The following is an 18,916-nucleotide window of genomic DNA, read 5'->3' on the forward strand; positions in this document are numbered from 1 at the left end:
ATGCTGTCAATCAAACCTGTTGCTAATGCTAACTGTAGTGACCTTGGGCCTATAAGGCATGTCCATATGTTGAGTTACGGACAAAATAGCAAAATAAAAATCCCAGGATCATGTAGAGTGGGTCAATCTGAATATTTTAAGACCAAAATGACATGCCTGACAGCAGCCGTTACAGAGAGAGGAACGGCAGTTTTCGAATGTAAAGTGAATGCCTATGTTCACTTCCTATTGGGAAAGCAATGGCTAGCAGGTTAGCTAGCTAACAAATCAATCTCCACAGACATTTCAGAAGTGTTACAACAAAATGACATCCAATTAGTAGTATTGGAGGTCAGCGAGCTTGGATGATTCAGTTCTCAGATGTTTTGCATCTTTGTGTCTCATCACAAACTCAACCTAGAAAACTACAGTATCCAGTGGATTCAAAGAAGTATATATGTGTATTTGGCATGGGGCTCTCATCTTCTCTCTATAGGAGGGCTTATATAAAACATCTTCTAGGAAGAGGTTAGAGGAAGTTGTATCTACTCCATGCTGCAATTTTCAATACTTTAGTCACACCTCTTGCTTGCATTGGTGCTCCAATTGTGGGGTTGCTCAAACATTAGCAGTAGCCCAAGAAGAGGAATGCCATGGTAAATCACTTTTTTTTAGATGTCCAAGAAGATCACTCTGAGGAAGCCAGTCCAAAAATATAGTATTATTACAAAGATTGACAGCTCTCTTGTCTTTATATCTCCAAATAACTTGATGTGGTACCTTTGAAAGAGCAACAGCAATATCTTCAACAATGTGATCAAGAAGTTGGGCTAACAAAGTTCCCAAAAACATGAAATGAACTCCACATTCCCCTGAGCTTTGCACAAAATCCTCCAGGTTGCGGGATTGAGGTTTGGGGATTCTGCACAGGTATCCATTAATGTAAACAATATTAGGCATTGTGGGATATGAGAATTAAAAGGCAAAATCTATTCCCATCAGCCAAATATCTCCAGATAGAAATAACTCTGTAACTCTAGAATAACTGTATTGTATATCAGATCCAAAGTAGTGATGAACCACAGGATTATAATTTCAGTCAAGCACATGGAATGAAAATTGTAAACTTAGGAAATATTTCAACATATTCTTGTCTTTCTATGCAGGTCATTTTGTCAGTATTTGTCATTGGCATTGGTATATAGCAGTGGTGGGCCATCAGGGCCAGCAAGGCCTTTTCTGCTGGCCTAAACGTGCTCAGAAAAGTAAATTTATTTTATTTTCATAAATGTGTGAACAAAAATATTCTCTGTTCTCTTTATGTCATATTATATCCACTTAGTTGAGTGACCTCTGATGTTGTTTATTGTGGTAGAGTTTTTATCCAATTATATTTCAACTAGTTTGTGTTGTCAGTCATATTTCATTTTCCTGGGACCTTCAGAATAAACAGACCAGACCCCAACCACTGTAAGTAAACACAGACACAGTCAGTTTCAGTAGCCAATGAGATCTTGATTCTGCATACCAGGGCCAGCTAGAAGGTCTTACACTGAACTGGAGATGTGATTGGATAAAAACTCTAGAGCCGGAAAGGTGGCAGTTTGCAGAATGTCAAACTAAACCTGGAGATCCAACAGATATTGCTGTATTTTTAACCCATAATGGTCGAAGGAGGAGAAGAGATTGATCTGGTTGCAGATATACTTTCCACACCATTTTCAAGACGGGCCTTTTACGAAAACTGGATATTATGAGAAGAGGTTGGCCAACCCCTGCGTTAGCTAACCTGTCCCAGCAAGGAAAAGGGTTTGTCTGTCATTTCCAGATGAGCAACTATGAACGATACCCGTGGCTCACAGATTCTGAGACATGCTGCAAATTGTACTTTTTGTTGTACGGCTGGGCACTTGCAAGCTACGATGCATTTAAAAATGTTGGGAGACACTTGAGTGAACCTGCAGCTCAGCAGCACGCAGGGAGATGGAGCTCCACAATGAAACAGTGAGTTTATAACGTTAATAACATGGCTCATTGGAGTCACCTCAGTTAAAACTGCACTAAAGTTTGTTCAATCTCAGCTGTACCACATTTTCTGTTATTTGCTGTTGTGTAACCTATTGTCAATTTACTTTATTTTCAAAGAATAGTTTGTTTGTCTGGTTGATGTTTTACATGAAACAGGGACATTGCGCAGTTTATTGGACAGACCTGTTTAAGCTCACATAGCGTAATTTTGTTGGCATTTTGTTTGGCTTCTTTAAATCTCATTTTATTTTTTACCATATCTGTGAACTTAGTTTGCTACTCTTAATTGTGAATTCAATCCATGCTTATTGGTTTTGAATGCTACTGAAATTAAGTGTTGCTTGACTAGCCTATATTGAGGTGATGTTGTAATGTGGGACGTCACTGAAGGTTCAAGGGTGAAATGCACGGCCCGCCACTGGTATATAGAATAAAGGAGAAGGTGCAATTAAGAATCTCCTAGCATAGTCCATGTGGCCACTCGCACCACAGTCAACCCCAAGCGGTCAGCCATAAGAACCCAAGCCCCAACCACAAGATTGGTTAAGACAAGATCAAACTTGGCTTCTCTCTGTAAAAGTATTATTCTCAGACATTTCCTAACTACTTCTACGTTTTATGTTTTTAGTATAGGTAATTTACAAGTGTTTATAAAGTGGTCATGAAATTCAATACAGAAGGTGATTTGAGGTTCATCTTAAACATTTTAGCAGTAAAATCGGTCATGTTCTCACTGGATGCTGGTATGCTAATAATTGTATAACTGTGTGATCCCTTGATGAAATAGCTGTCTACAGGGCAAAGTACTGTGATTGTGTGGCCTTTTGAGGAAAGTTCCTCAACCAGGACTTTCATTTGGAGCCAGGGGAGCCCATCCATTGGGAAAACCAACACTTTTTTTTCCCCCAAAAAAAACAGAGAAGAGCAGAGGAGCGTGAGCACAGCTGAGAGAAGATGATGGGATATGGCTCATTGACATTCTGTGGATGGAAACAGTTATAGTGATGGGTTCAGAGAAGATAATAACCTATATCAGGCCAAAGTCAGATTGAAATACACGTTTTATATTTAATCTGTTGTAACAAATCATTTTAGTGCAGGAGGAGTTACAAGAATTCTATTATTATTTGGGACGAGTCTGTGTATGTATCCAAACTGGGCTGCAGCAAACCACTGATATAAAACCACAAATAAATGCATTGCACCTCACATTTAACACAATTCATTTTTTTCTTTATTTGCATTATACAGATATTGTATGTATTATAGTAGATATACAAAGTACATTTACATTTTTGGATTAATGATAACTTTACTCATTAAACTGCTTTTTGCACCTGTATGACTCAATTTGAACTTGCATGTTTACTGTACTGCTGTCTGCCTTAAGTGAACATATTACTGCCACATTAATTCAACTAAAAACAACATTCATGTTCTGCTCACAGAGTCCGGAGTCCTGTCTGTGGTTCATTTCTTTCCTTACAAAGTTTATAAGTTACTGTTGAATGAAGTTGCAGCATTACTGCAAAGCTCCAAGAAGCTGTTATAAAAGTGGGGGAGGGGCTCTATCGCACTGCTGCTGCAGTGCATCATGGGAATTTCTGTAATAGGTTTTGGAAGTCAAAAGACTTTCCCCTCAGACTCATATTTGGGCTGTGGTGTCTGTACTAGATCCTGTTTGATATTTGGTCTTTAAATAAATAATGTTCTTCATAGGTTGCTCTGCTCCGAGTGAGGGCAATTAACAAATAAATCATTAATCCACCCTGATAACTTGACTCTTCTTTATCCAAACCATTTTCCTAATCATTTCTACTATATATTTATTTATTTATTCATTTTTTATATTATTTATGTGGTATAGTTAATTTGAAAGTGCTAATAATGTGGTCATGAATTCCAATACAGAATGTGGTTCGAGGCTTATCTTAATCAATTTACCAGCAAAATCAGTCATCAAATCCTAGCTATAAAGCTAAGGTTAAATATTTTTTCTGTTTGATTATTTCTTTCAAAAACAGAATCACCGACCCACAATCATTAAAGGTCCTCGATCCAAAATTATTGTATATTTTATATCAAATTCTTGAATATCTTGAACGCATAATTCGTCAAGGCTTCACAGAGAATTTTCAACTGCATGGGGTCTTTTTTTTTACTAATCAATAGCCAACTAAAGGAGCTCTAGTGTTTGATAACATGCTGTGGGAGAAATCAGACACACCTGGGCCCTCAGCTCTTCAGACATGATTCAAGTCGAAGCCTTTATGTACATTTCAAACAGTGCAGCACAAGAGGCTCAGAAGTGAATGACGCTTCTCTGTTAAATCCCTATACAATACACTAAAGCACAGGTACAGGTCCCAGGCGAGTCCCATCGACTATGTGGCGCTAATAGCCTATAAAGACTGAACTGAGGGACATAACATGTGTTGACAAAAGCACTGTCAGATGTCTGTGGATTAAAGATGAAAGAGACAGTCCTGTTACCCCAAACACACTTGCCCATACACTTGGAACTTTTAACCATACAACTTTGGTCCACTCTTGGGCTAAATAATACTAAATAATATCCCACGGTCAGTGAATGTTCCAATGGCTAACTGCCACACGTGATGCAAACTGTACAGCAGTTGAGAGTCCGGGAATGGCTAAATCACACACCGTGTGGTGTTCTACTCCATTTTGTGCATTAAAACTGCATAATGCATGGCTGCTCAATGTTTAATGCTTACATAACATTGGATTCATAAAGCGCTTTTGGGACAACAAAAACATAAAACAACATAAGCAGCCTTTTCTTTTAAAATGAACTTTGTTAAACATCTAGTACAAAATATTTCCTATATAAAATTGTAGTGCCAATGGCGTAACACCGTGTCCTTTTCTTTGGTTAATTACTTGAGTCTCCAAGAAGTCTCCAGAGCTGCTTTAATTGGAGACTGTCGAGCCTGTTTGGCTAATGATGCATAGTTTGTGTCTATGCCTGGTCCACTGTACAATATCTTGCATAAATGCCCCAAAGCTCACTGTGAGATGCCATTTTTGTTTGACAGAGAAACATTCTAGTAAGCTATGTCATTTTGTTCTTCTAGTCTGTGTAAAATATATTGCTCAGTTCAAAATGAGACTTGTTTGTTAAAATAGTGCATCGTTCTATTGTGAGGAATAATGCAGAATTTCTTGTGGTTGTTCATTTTCTGATCCCAAGGGCTAGTGTAGGCTGTAACCCATGCCAAAACAGGAGCAAAACTCCAAAACCAGTCTCCAAATCAAACCAGTAACTGATGTATAGAACCTTCACATCCACTTGTCAGCATAGCAACCAAATGTCACATATAAAAGAATTTAAATTAATAACAAAAGGTATCAACTATGAACAAAAAAAATCATATCATTTCAATAGTGCTAAAATCTATTTTGATTTGTATGTATTTTATGCAGATTGAAATCAGTCTCAAAAGCTACAGTCTTTCTGCCCATAGTTGCATCTTCCTGTCTATTTACCTGTGAGAAGCACCAAGCATATACTCCATCTAGCTATGAAACTCAGTCTATGGCCGTGTCCCAATTCACCAAATGCACCTTTTGAAGGTACCCTTTGAAGTACTCCTCAAAGTATAGTTTGAAGCTTCCGGACGGGATTGAGTACTCCTCAGTGTAGCCGCCATCTTGCTGAAGTGGGACAGGTCTACACCACGGACCGCACTTCTGTCTTTGAGCGTACAATACATACATTACGTACGTTATTTTTAATTATTTAAGTCAAGATGTCGTCGTTGCAGCCGTTTCTTTCTGTTTAGATTGAATATTAATAGGCAAATATAATGTTCAAGGTGATTTTTTCTCATTTGTAGCTACTTCATAACTTCAACAAAATATACCTTGTGAAAACGTAATCACAGAGACAGGTAACAATATAATTTTGACATTCATAGTCTATAAACCAGAGAACACTGATTAGTTGTACATAAAGTGGGATATTGCAGTTTAACGATTCGGTATTTTGGCCAGTGGCTACACCACAGTAGCCATTTGTTTTGCTCTGCTTTGTTTTGCCTTTTTGTTTTGCTCTGCTTTGCCTTTTGTTTTGCATGCTCAACTTAGTTTGAGTCGGCCCACTGTGAGATCGCCTTTAGTGGCGCTGTTCTGGGCTGAGCTCTGTGCATCGGGCCAATTGCGGCCCTGGGGCCCCGAGTTTGTGGGCCCCGCCTTAATATGAAAGTTTAACGTTAGTGCGGCCCGCGAGTTTGATATGTATGGCACTTTACAGTGTTGTGTGTGCGGAGCTGAACAAACCTACCAATCACTGTGGGGTATATGGCTCTGGGGGTGGGACATCGGCCAGGCTTGATGCAGAGAAACATTTCTCAATGGCATTGGCTTCATTGTTCACATTACCTGTGTGGAACTCATTAAACCCTTCTGACTTTATGTTTCAGTCTCTTGGTCTTTGACGCTTACAATAGAAATGAACATTCTTACATTATTCTTATTGCAGTAATAATTTCTAATGATAATAATGTCTTCTTATTGTCTAGCAATAACTGCACATTCCTTTATTCCATGTAACTCCCCTCCTTTTTAATCATCAAACACACGGCCTGTACAGATCTTTATTCAGATTTAACAGTTTCATGTCGCACTGTTGTAGATGAGGTAAACCAGTACGAACATTTGAACGTGTATTGCGCAGCGGACTCCATTTTCTTCTCTTTTTTGCGTAGTCGCGGTGCATGATGGGATATAGCAGTGTGCGAAGTCTGCATGGATGCACGCTTTGGTTACGTCCGATCTCCATGGAAACGCTGGAAACGCAGGGCACATTTTGTCTTGCTCGTTCGTCGGGTGCATTAAAATGGGACAGCCCTTGTCACGCCGGAAATTACGTATCTGCCCTTCAATGCACACTTTCAATGGTGATTCTAAGGCCATTTTGGTGAATTGAGACACGGCCCCTGCCTCTTCTGTATGTGTGTAACACTATGTGACACACTATAGACCCTGTAAACTCCATCACCAATGTGTGTGTTTAATGACATGCAACACCCTGTAGACCACACCTCCTCGGTGTGTGTAACGTGGTGTGATACACTGTAGACCCCGCTTCTTCTGTGTATGCAGCACACGTTAGACCCCGCCTCTTCTGTGTGTGTAACATGGGCCGTGTCTCAATTCGCCAAATGCACCCTTTGAAGGTGCCCTTCGAAGTACTCCTCAAAGTGTAGTTTGAAGGTTCCGGACAAGAATGTGCCCTCCTCAGTGTATCCGCCATCTGGCTGAAGTGGGACAGGCCTACACCACGGACCGCACTTCCACCTCTGTCTTTGAGCGTACGATACGTACATTACGTACGTTATTTTTAATTATTTATTATTTAATACAAGAAACGTCAAGATTTCTGTTTAGATTGAATATCAATAGGCAAATATAAGTTTCAGGGTGATTTTTTTCTCAATTGTAGCTACTTCATAACTTTAACAATATATACCTTGTGAAAACGTAATAACAGAGACAAGAGGTAACAATATAATTTTGACATTCATAGTCTATAAACCAGAGAACACTGATTAGTTGTACATAAAGTGGGATATTGCAGTTTAACAATTCGGTATTTTGGCCAGTGGCTACACCACTTTAATAACAATAGAGGGCACTGTTTCCCTTCTATGCCGTGCCAGTTCTTTTCATCTTATTATTGTAAGGTATTTTCTAGCAGGGCAGCGCTACATCAAGCTAGTATCTTGATTTACTAACACGAAGGTAAATGACTCGTGCCCACCAGGGGGTGCAGACCTATGGAATGTGCTGGAACACATGAAGATTTTGTGCACGTCTCAGGACTCTATTCTGTCCTTTCTGGAGAGTCCGTTGCTTCATTGTTCACATTACCTGTGTGGAACTCATTAAACTCTTCTGACTTTATGTTTCAGTCTGTTGGTCTTTGACGCTTACAATAGAAATTAACATTCTTACATTATTCTTATTGCAATAATAATAATAATAATAATTTCTAATGATAATAATGTCTTCTTATTGTCTAGCAATAACTGCACATTCCTTTATTTCATGTAACTCCCCTCCTTTTTAATCATCAAACACACGGCCTGTACATATCTTTATTCAGATTTAACAGTTTCATGTTGCACTGTTGTAGATGAGGTAAACCAGTATGAACATTTGAATGTGTACTGCGCAGCGGACTCCACTTTCTTCTCTTTTTTGCATAGACGTGGTGCATCATGGGATATAGCAGTGCATGAAGTGTGCATGGTTGCACGCTTCGGTTACGTCCAATCTCCGTGTAAAGGGCAAGGCAGGTTTGTTGGGCACATTCAGTAGGGTGCATTGAAATGGGACAGCCCTTGTCGCGCCGGAAATTACGTAACTGCCCTTCGACGCACACTTCCAATGGTGATTCTAAGGCCATTTTGGCGAATTGGGACACGGCCATGGTGTGACACAGGGCCGGCCCAGCCTATAAGCAGACTAAGCAGCTGCTTAGGGCCCCAAGGCCACCAGAGGGCCCCCAAGAGCCCAGACATTTGTATTGAAAATTACCTAACTTGTAAAGTTATACTTGAAATAGAGCTAAGGTGCTTACAGCAGCCTAAATATCCCTCTATAAAGTTTACTCTTTTTTTTTTCATATATATAGTAGCAAAATATCTGCTGCCTACATTTGTTTTATGTATCTGTTTACACCCCAAGGCCACTGAGGTACTTGTGAACAGCTGTCTTATAAGTTAGATTAAAACATTTTAGTTTTTTAGTCATATAAATAGAAACACAATTGGACAAGGTGATGAGAGCAGGGTCATAAGGTCATCAAATACAAGTCACCAATAGCTGAGCCCAGGTATATCCACTGTCAGGGGCTCAGACACATTTTGCTTAGCGTCCCCTGAAAGCTAGGGTTGGCTATGTGTAGACCCCGTCTCCTCTGTGTATGTCATACACTGTAGACTTCACCTGCTCTGTGTGTGTAACAAACTGTAGCCCCGTCATGCTACACACTGTAGACTTTACCTCCAGTCTCAAATCCAAGTATCACCAAGACTGCAATGCTGTATTATGCAATCTGAACATGAAACTCTATAACTCAACATAACACGTGTACTTCAAAGTGCTAGCCATAAGTCCATCAGTACGATTTATTTCTGAATATTTCTGAACATGAGCCTATTCTCCTCATGAAATATGAATGGACAGTGTGTCATGCTTTAACATTCAATTCATGGGTTGCTTACATGAAAATAAGTCTTATTTTGTAGCAATAATTTCTGGAAATCTGGAATTAAAATTAGGTTTGGCCAATTAAAATATAAAAATGGCTCTGGTGTGGAGTGGTTTTGATCAAGATGGATATTTGCTGTAATTGCAATGGAATGTGATTTAATATTAAGCAGATTCCCTCTCCTTTGTCCCGACTGCTCACAAAAACAAACAGTTTTGTCAAGGCTTTTTCATGTCTTTTTGCTGCTGCCTGAATCCCCCGAGTTACTGGTGCATAAACAGCAAAAGAAAGCTGAGTGCTGCAAACAGGCCTCTCCCCCCTCCTCTCTTCTCTCTCTCTCTCACCCCATCACCAACACCAGGCACAGTTACAGTCATTATATTCACTCCGAGGAGACTCGTTAAAACGTGGAGATATGAACTTTTATTCCATTTGCAGCGTATCAGTTGGTTTGTCTCAGCCAAAGCGTTGTGATGTAGCTGTGGTATTCCCATGGGAAACTGTCAGAGTGCCAGCCGCCATCGCCTGCTTATAACCAGCTCCTAAACCTTATACTGTACACGGTGAGACGTGCACCTCCAGTGATGGCCTGCTAAACAGAATGACAATCATTAGCAATAAATCTTTAATAAGCAACATGGCTGTAGCTTGTAGCATCGCAATAGTTCCAATTTATTTTATCCATTCGTCTTCGGCACATCATCCCATACACAGACATGTGTAACTAAAGCTTAAATCAACATTGGGCCTTAGGTGGACGCAATCTGGAAAATGACATCTATAGAGACACAGGGTTATTTTTGAAACATTAATTCATTCTTAGCTAATTTACCCCATGAATAAATATTAACAGTTAACAGTAAGTATACAGTTTAGTGTGTTTCTGAATGGCCAGAGTAGCAGGTGCAGAATATGCTAATGAAGTGAAGTTCTTTTTTTGTCATTATGCGTGCAAGTTACAGCATTATGGAGAGCTACTGCAACTGTGCGTGCCACTACTGTAGCCCAACCTGTTTTGTGGGAGATAGGAGAACCCAGAAGAAATCTGGGCAAAGACAAGGAGAAAATGCTAATTCCACCCAGATGCATGGGCCTAGCAAACAGCACAAATACTGGCTTAAGTGTGTGTATGTATGTATGTATGTATGTATGTATGTATGTATGTATGTATATATATATATATATATATATATATATATATATATATATATATATATATATATATATATATATATATATATACATATATATATATACATATATATATGTATATATATATATATATATATATATATATATATATATATATATATATATATATATATATATATATATATATATATAACGTACATACATATACATTAGTTTGTTTAAATCTCCAAAGCTCAAAATGCTCTATTCCACTTTGTGATGCCATCAAGCAGTACTTATCAAGTTAACAGCTATCTTTTTCCTTTAGTTTAGTAAAGATGGGCAACTCCATGGCTGAAATTATTCAAAAGATTCAAGTGAAGGTATATGGAGGTTAAAAACACAGTGGAGTATTTCCTGTGTTACCACATGACCCTTTAAAAAAAACAGAATACTTTTGCATTTGAGATTTAACCAATTAATGAAATTGCTTCCTCTTAGTTCTGTTGAATGCTCATTTTTAGACAAAACTAATTATGATGTGAAATCCTCGAGCACTTACCTTAAATTAAACAAGCTCATGTGCTCTTCATATCCTGGTGACCACTGCAGCTGAAAAAGAGATAAACTGGTGTACTGTATAGACACAGTGATGATGTTGGTGATGAGCCCACTGTTGACTCAAGTTGAACCTTTAAATCCCTGAACTCTTACAGCCAGGCCCTTAGACCCTCAACATGGACCCTCAGAGCAGGAGCAAGGCACTATGGCACAGATAGGATTTTTAATGGAGGCTACAGTGTGACAGTTTGCACAATTCAGCTCCACCACTGAATTGAATTTGAGAAGAAACATATAAATCAATAGAAATGATTGGTCAGTAGTAGTGTAATCATTGTATTAGCTTCTCTTTTAGACTTTAGTTGTAAATTGAATAGATTTTTTTAAAGGCCCATATTACACTATTTTCTGATCTATGTTATAATGTAATGTTTCCTCATCACAAACACACCTGGAGTTGTGTTTCATTTCATTCACACAAGTTTAACACACAAACCCTGCATGTTTTGCAGAATTCGTCAATGAAAACAGAAAAACAGAGAAACAGAAAACATGTGGTGTTTGTGACAATGCAGGAAGTGCTCCACTGTGTTTTTAAATGCCATACACTAAAATTATTTGGATGATTTGAGTCCTGGAACTGCCCATCTCTACTGAACAAAAGGTAAAAGCTGTTAACTTGAAAACTGTCGTTTCATGGCATCACAAGGTGGAATAGAGCATTTTGAGCTTTAGAGATGTAGACAGACTAATAATAAAGGGTTACTCAAACATGTGTGAATGAAACATAACTCCAGGTATGAGTTTGAGGAGATAACGTTTTAACATGCCGTAAAGCTCACAAGATTCAATTTAGCATAATATAGGACTTTTAACCAGTAGATAGCATATGTGAAACATGTTCCCCCCTCCCCTAACCTGACTTTGTTCAGGCTTACCTTTGGTCTCTGCCAAAGCTAGCACATTATCAGACAAGAACTAATTAAAAATAGTATCTTTAAAGGATATATAATAGTTATTTAACTTATCTGTGCCAGCAGATACAAGGTAAACATGTTCAAAATCTGCAAACAATTGTAATGCCCACTTATTCTTAATTACAAAAATGTATATGATTATTAAGTTAGAATTAGAAATCTACATTAACTACTCCCTTTTGCTTACCAGATGCCCCAAATAAAATCAGTTTTAACTAAGCCTAAACGGATTGGCATACTGACTTAAACACCTGCAGCCATTCATTAATCAGAGCTAGTGCAGCCTCTGCAGCTCAGTGAGAGAATTCTGAGCTCTCACAGGAGGCTTGGTCTGCATATATACTGTGAAAACAAAAAAATGTCTCTACTTTATGCCGGTGTAAGGTATTTTCTAGCATTGCAGCACTACATCAAACTGATATCTAGAATTACTAATGCTAAGGCAAATTACTCTTTGACGCTTACACCAGAAATGGACATTCTTACACAGGCTAAGACACTGCTGACTGCAGTTTAGTTTTGATTTGCTCATTTTATACTTAAATCACATTCAAATCAGAAAAGGTGGAAAAGTGTCTTGCCCAAGGTCACCATAACAATACGCAATCTATACATACTATATGTTGATCATTTGTATACTAATTGAGAAAAATTGCCAATTTATCTTAAAGGATTAAAACAACAAACATTTCAATCAATAACTATTCAACTGAGGTTATTTTAGAGTTTAATAAACAAGGTCAGAAATTGTATTTGCCAATATATACCCAAATTGAATAGTTATAATGCAATCATTTTCTGGCATACCTTAATGACACTACCAGTGCATAGTTTTTATAAATAGGACATTTACACATTGCCATGGTTACGATTAAGTGCAGTTCAAAATGAATCGCTGCTGAAAAACGCACACTTTCAGTTTTGGAGTGAGCGCTGACAGCACTTGTGGATAATTAATACAAGGCCTAAAGTAGATAGCTTTCAGTATAAGAGGTGAAACAAACAGCCTATTGAAAATATGCATGGTATAACACCTCAATCAATCTGTACACCTCTGAATGAATAACTTAACTGAATAACATATAAATACAAAGGTATGAAGGACTATAGATCGTACATATATACAATGGAGGATGAAAGACAGTGGACAATGGAAATACAGTCATATATTTTCACTCAGATAGGCATATTATGTTTTAATACGTTTATATTAAAAGAGCACTATGTAACTTTTTGGGTGGAAGTTGCTTGTTGCTTTCTCCATGAAGATGTTATTACAGTATGGCATTAAACTTGTGTATCTCCATGAGGACAAGCAGGTCAAATCCGTGGTTAGGCAAATCCGTACAAAAACAATGTCTCAAGATTTATTCCTTGACAAGCCTTTTGAGTTTGCATGTTCTCTGAAACAAAAAATATTGTATCCAATTCAATATGTGTCAATTTTTTAATTCAACATAACACAAAAACTATGTAAATGTGTTAGTAACATTCAAAACATTAAGAAAATTGGCACTAGTGGGTGCTTAAAAGAATATTTAACATATAGTACTTTAAAGTGGTTATTATGCAAACTCAACTTTTTTGAGCTTTCTACCATATTAAAATGTTTCCTTATCAAAAACATGGCTCTAGAGGTTTTAGATATCATCCATGCATGTTTGAGTATTTTAGGAGTCTCTCACTGGCTCTATTTGAACCCTCCTTACGGTTAGCTGTAAGATTCTATGCAAAGCTCCACCCACAAGGCTTTTTTTAGTTAGGGGAGCAAAGGGAGGGGGGACTGAGAGCGTCAAAAATTAAAGTGAAACTGATAAAACTCGTTAATACACTATTTTTGTTTATTGGTTAACAGTAGAAGTAAAATACCACCTCTTTAAAATATTAAATGTCATGTATAAGCTAATCTAGCAGGTTTTGTGCAAGGCCAGAATACTAGTCAAATTCTCAATTGTCCTAAAAAAAAAAGCTATTTAAATAACTCATTGAAGAATTTTTGAATTGGTTTAAATTAATCCATGTATTATAACATCATGAATAGCCTGCTCCAATGAAGCATATTATTTAGGGAATATAAACAGGTATTACGCCAAGAACAAATAAGGACGCCCACATGGCAGTCACTGAAAGCCTAAATCTCCCATGATCCTCTTGGTTTTTGGGGCTTAGCAGGCCTGTCCTGCCACATAGGTGCTCTCAATTGAGTCCAGGACACAGGAACAGTGAGGAGGCTGCACTGCGCTGGGGTTGTTTGGCGAATTCTCTGATCTGCAGACAAAGCCACGGCATTTAGTGAGTCAACATGTTGATCCTAATTTGCATATTTCACCTCAGTGCTAAGCCAGGCATTAGAGTGGTCTTCCAGAGCACATTTGCATCCCAGCATAAACAGACTGCCGAAACAAACAAGGCTCATTCACACGATTTCAACAAGACCAAGTGAAAATGGAGGATATTAGGGAGTTTGACTGGAAGGTGGGAAAATGGCCCATTCAAGTAAAAACATATGTACTATTGAATCTTTTAGCGTTAGCCAGAATAGTAGTAATAGTAGTATAATAGTAATAATTATGCAGTACTTGTATCTGTACTGCAATAGGTGAACAAGCCGCACCAGTAGCCCCAGTAAGTAAGCCAAATTAATAATACTATACACTAGCTTTTCAAGATACCTGCTACTGGATTTTCTTAATCGTTTTGTGTTCGTGTATCTGGACGATATTTTGATTTTCTCTAAGACCCCACAGGAACACCAGGAACATGTGCGCCAGATCCTGCAGAGGCTCCTGGAGAACAAGTTCTACGTGAAGGCGGAGAAATGTGAGTTCCAAGCGGACAAGTTCTGCTGGACCCCAGAAGCCCAGTCTGACTTCAATAAGCTGAAGGATCTGTTTACCTCTGCCCTGGTCCTGCGTCAGCCCGATCCCTCTCACCACTTTGTTGTAGAAGTGGATGCCTCAGAAACGGGTGTTGGAGCAGTTCTCGCTCAAAGGTTTGACACACACAATCGGTTATACCGCTGTACCTTTTTTTCTCATCGCCTTACACCAGCAGAGAGTAACTACGATGTGGGGGATCGAGACCTATTAGCGATTAAGCTCACTTTGAAGGAATGGTACCACTGGTTGGAGGGGGCTAGGCATCGTTTCTGGTTTGGACTGACCATAAGAATTTAGCGTACACACAGTCAGCTAAGGTGTTTGAGTTCACGACAAGCCCGCTGGTTGCTATTTTTTAGTAGGTTTAACTTCATCCAGTTTTCACACCAGTTCTCCCAGAAAGACACTCCTACCCCTCCAGAACCCATCATATCGCCTACGTGTGTGGCCGCTGCTGTTCGCTGAGAGATTGAAGATCTGGTCTGGGAGGCTCAATGCACTCAGCCTGATCCAGTTAATGGTCCTCCCGGTGCCCCTTTTGTTTCAGATGCTGCCCGCTCCAAGGTACTAGAATGGGTACACTGCTCATCCTAGGGTCAATCAAACACTCTCTCTGCTGAAATGTTACTTCTGGTGGCCCACTGTTAACAAGGACACCGGGGCCTATGTTTTGGCATGCCAGGTGTGTGCCAGGGGCAAAGCCTCCCATTCGCTGCCCTCCGGTCTGCTCCAATGCTGCCATAGGATTTGGAGAAGAACCAGGGTGGCCCTTCTCCAATCTGGGGCCAGGATGAAAGCAGCAGTGGACAAGCACCGCTCCCCCCACTCCTCAAAATAAGTCAGATCATTCAGTTTGGCTTTCCTCTAAAAACATCCCCTTCAAAACAGATTCCCGGAAACTCTCTCCTCGCTTCTTGGGGCCCTTTACAATCACCAAAAACATCACTCCATCTGCCTTCAAATTCCTCCTTCCCTCTGCATCCGGTACAAACACCCCAGCCTCTGACCCCACTACCCACGACCTGCTCGTAGACTACAGCATATGACACCGCTCTCAACTGTCTGCGCCGTTAACGTTTCATTTACATTTCCGTGTCTGTAAATAAACATTGTTCAAACTTTTTACTCAAGTCTGAATCTTTGATCCTCCCAGTTGTTACACCAATACCCGAAGATGCTTAAAAAGTAAGTGTAGTAAAAGTAGTAGGCCTTTAGTTGTAATGGTAGAGAAACAGTAGCAGTAGTTGTGTCACTTATTATAGGCTTGAGCCCAGAGCTGTTCACCTCCTCAACACACAACACTTCTTGCTTCTTCCTCCCATTTATAGAGTTAATCGGGGATTAACAGTCCCTGTTAATCAGGGACTGTTGCCAAAAAAAAAAAAAAAAAAAATCTATTGCTTTTGAATCTAAATTATTTTAATGTATTTTTTAAACATTTAAACAAACATTTTAGTAATATAGATGTGTTCTTGTTGCCCTCCTTTCTTAGTCTGGCAGCATATTTGTAAACAGCACCGTGCATATTATGGCACTGTCTAACATTGCTATGTTTTTTTATGTGATGTAATGTATGTACAACTGCTCCATGTGCATTTTAAATTGCCTCTTTGGGATAAATAAAGTGTTATTGAATTGAATTAAGAAACAACATCTGTTGAGTACGCAGCAATAGCACCAGTATAATACTAGTAGAAAGCAGAAAAAGCCTGCCAAAGCAAGTCTTTATACCACATGAATAAATACTGCTTATATATTCATATGTTTTTGTAAATTGTCCTTAAAAACATCCTGTCAAGTCATGAAATCCACATCTCTGTTTGCAGTAGTAGTAGTCTTAATCGGCACCGGTAGAATTGACAGCATTAGTACTGGTTTAGTAGCAGCCATAGTAGCAGAGGATCAGACAAAACCAACACCAAAAATACAAGTACAAATAAACATTTTATCCGAGCACACATTTTGAAGATTTCCTCCAATTGTTTTTATTCAAAGGAACCCTTGGCCTCCTTCTCTCTGACAGCATTATTCAGATGAGCTGCATTTCACTGAGTTGTGTTTACTGACCAAAAATGTCGGTGTGAAATCCACAATAATTGCTCTTCACTGCTGCACCCTTGACTCTATGCAAACCCTGCTTTAAGTGGGAGAGAGCTTCCAAATCGCCATGTATACAGGCAATGCTAGTACTTCGCGGCTATTTACTCTACCGAAGCCTCAACACATGAACTGTCTTACCAAATACACACTAAAGAGGAGTAAGCAAGGAGAGGGAGAAAATGGCTGCCAGCTATGATTGGGCTTCTCTGCCTTGAAAGAAAAAAAAAAAAAAAAAGATGAGTTTCAGTGTGCTAAGTTTTACCCTGTGGCAGTGGTGCTCAAATGGTGGTTTGAACTGGACAGATAAAAGTGACCAGAAATTCTAAATGCGTTTTATTTATTTATTATATTTTTTTAAGTAAAATATTGAAAGGTTATTATAATTCACATAATATATTTTTACAGTTTTTTTTTTACATCTAAAACTTTTTACCCTGTGGCAGTAATCTTCAAATGGCGGATTGGCCCTGAAAGTGACCAGTTGAGAGAGGAGAGAAGAATTCTTTTGGAGCTATAACTTTAGCAAACAAAGAGATAAAACGTTGTCCCCGAGGCTATTCTAATATTTCATAAATATAATTAAGCAGAGTGCTCTTTTGACTTTCCATTGTTGCAACATATTTTAAATGTATCATTTATTAACCTGGATAAGGCTTTGAAAAAGTACAAAATGGCCATTTCATGTTCTTTAGAGTGACTAAAAAAAAACAAAAAAGCAAATATATCCGCACGGAAGAGAAGCAGAAAAAAATGCACAGGTTTGTCGTCTTCCAGTGTCTAATACTTTCTAGTCCTTGTTCCTTCAAAATGGCATTTTTCATTTGAGCTTGATACTCCAAAATCTCTGAGAGGCATTGGTTGTAGAGGGGAGTATGACTAAAGGGTTTACTGCCATCTGTTGGTGACAAGCTGAACTGATTACATATTCATGAAGGATCCTCAGCCTGTGTAGTGAACACAGTATTATCAGTACAAGATATGACCTAAGAGGGGATTAGACACTTTGCAACACCAGTGTACATAAAAGAGCGGAGATTTCAACACAGGAGCAATCATTTCTGATGACTTCAAAGCAGTTTGTGTTGTTTCTTCCTTTTTTCACATGGCCTTTAGTGTTAATCATTTGTAGATGGATTTTTGCTTAGGAACTGCTATATTTTAACGTTTAAATGGCGATGTCTGGTTCAGCTTTATAAAGATAGAAGACACAGAAAAATTGCAATCGTCATTTAAGACCCAGGCTTAAAGGCGCCATACATGCCCCACTTGCTTGTCCACATGGAAACGTTATTGCTTTACCTGGAATGTTCAACAGTTTATTGAATTGCAGGTGTTTTAATTTTGAGGAGGTAACCGGTATAATATGGTTACCTCCTGAAAAACACACCTGGAGTTGAGTTTTGTTTCATTCACATTCGTTTTTGTAACCCTTTATTATTAGTTCGTCTATATCTTCATAGCTGTCATTTACTGGTAGTTTTCAAGTTAACAGCTACCTTTTACCTTCAGCTCAGAAGAGACTGGCAATTCCAGGGCTGAAATGATCCAAATGCTTCTAATGAAGGTATATAGAGTTTAAAAACACAGTTGGGCATTTCCTGTATTACCACCATGACATCGAAGGCTGGAACAAAGCGTTTTCTATTTGAGAAGAACTCAGCCTTAAACATGTGTGTATCAAACAAAGCACAACTCCGGGGATGCTTGTGATGAGGAAATATAATAGATCAGAAAATAGCGTGGGCCATTTAATAGGCAAAATGATTTATCAATTGGATAATAACATGCTTTGGAAGTAATCACGTTCAAGGCCTTTGGTAGTAGATCAAATTTAATTAACATTTTTTGTGTCTGGCTTTTTTTTTCTCAAATCAACTTTAACTTTCAAGGATATTCATTTACAAGTAATCAAATTTCAGCTCGAGATCCAAGTTTTTATATTGAGTTTTTATCCAATTATGAAAACATACCTCTCGTACATGGCTTATTTCTGTCTGAAGCTAACCTTAAAACACCTTGAA

At 38.6% G+C, this 18,916-nt stretch overlaps 1 pseudogene; it reads right to left on the reverse strand.

Moving 5' to 3' along the window:
* Positions 1–294: 294 nt before the first annotated feature.
* Positions 295–6,377, reverse strand: LOC117388959 (UDP-glucuronosyltransferase 2C1-like; annotated as a pseudogene).
* Between the last annotated feature and the right edge of the window lie 12,539 nt (positions 6,378–18,916).

Source organism: Periophthalmus magnuspinnatus, chromosome 21 (genome assembly GCF_009829125.3).
Source record: "Periophthalmus magnuspinnatus isolate fPerMag1 chromosome 21, fPerMag1.2.pri, whole genome shotgun sequence".
Lineage (NCBI taxonomy): Eukaryota > Metazoa > Chordata > Actinopteri > Gobiiformes > Gobiidae > Periophthalmus > Periophthalmus magnuspinnatus.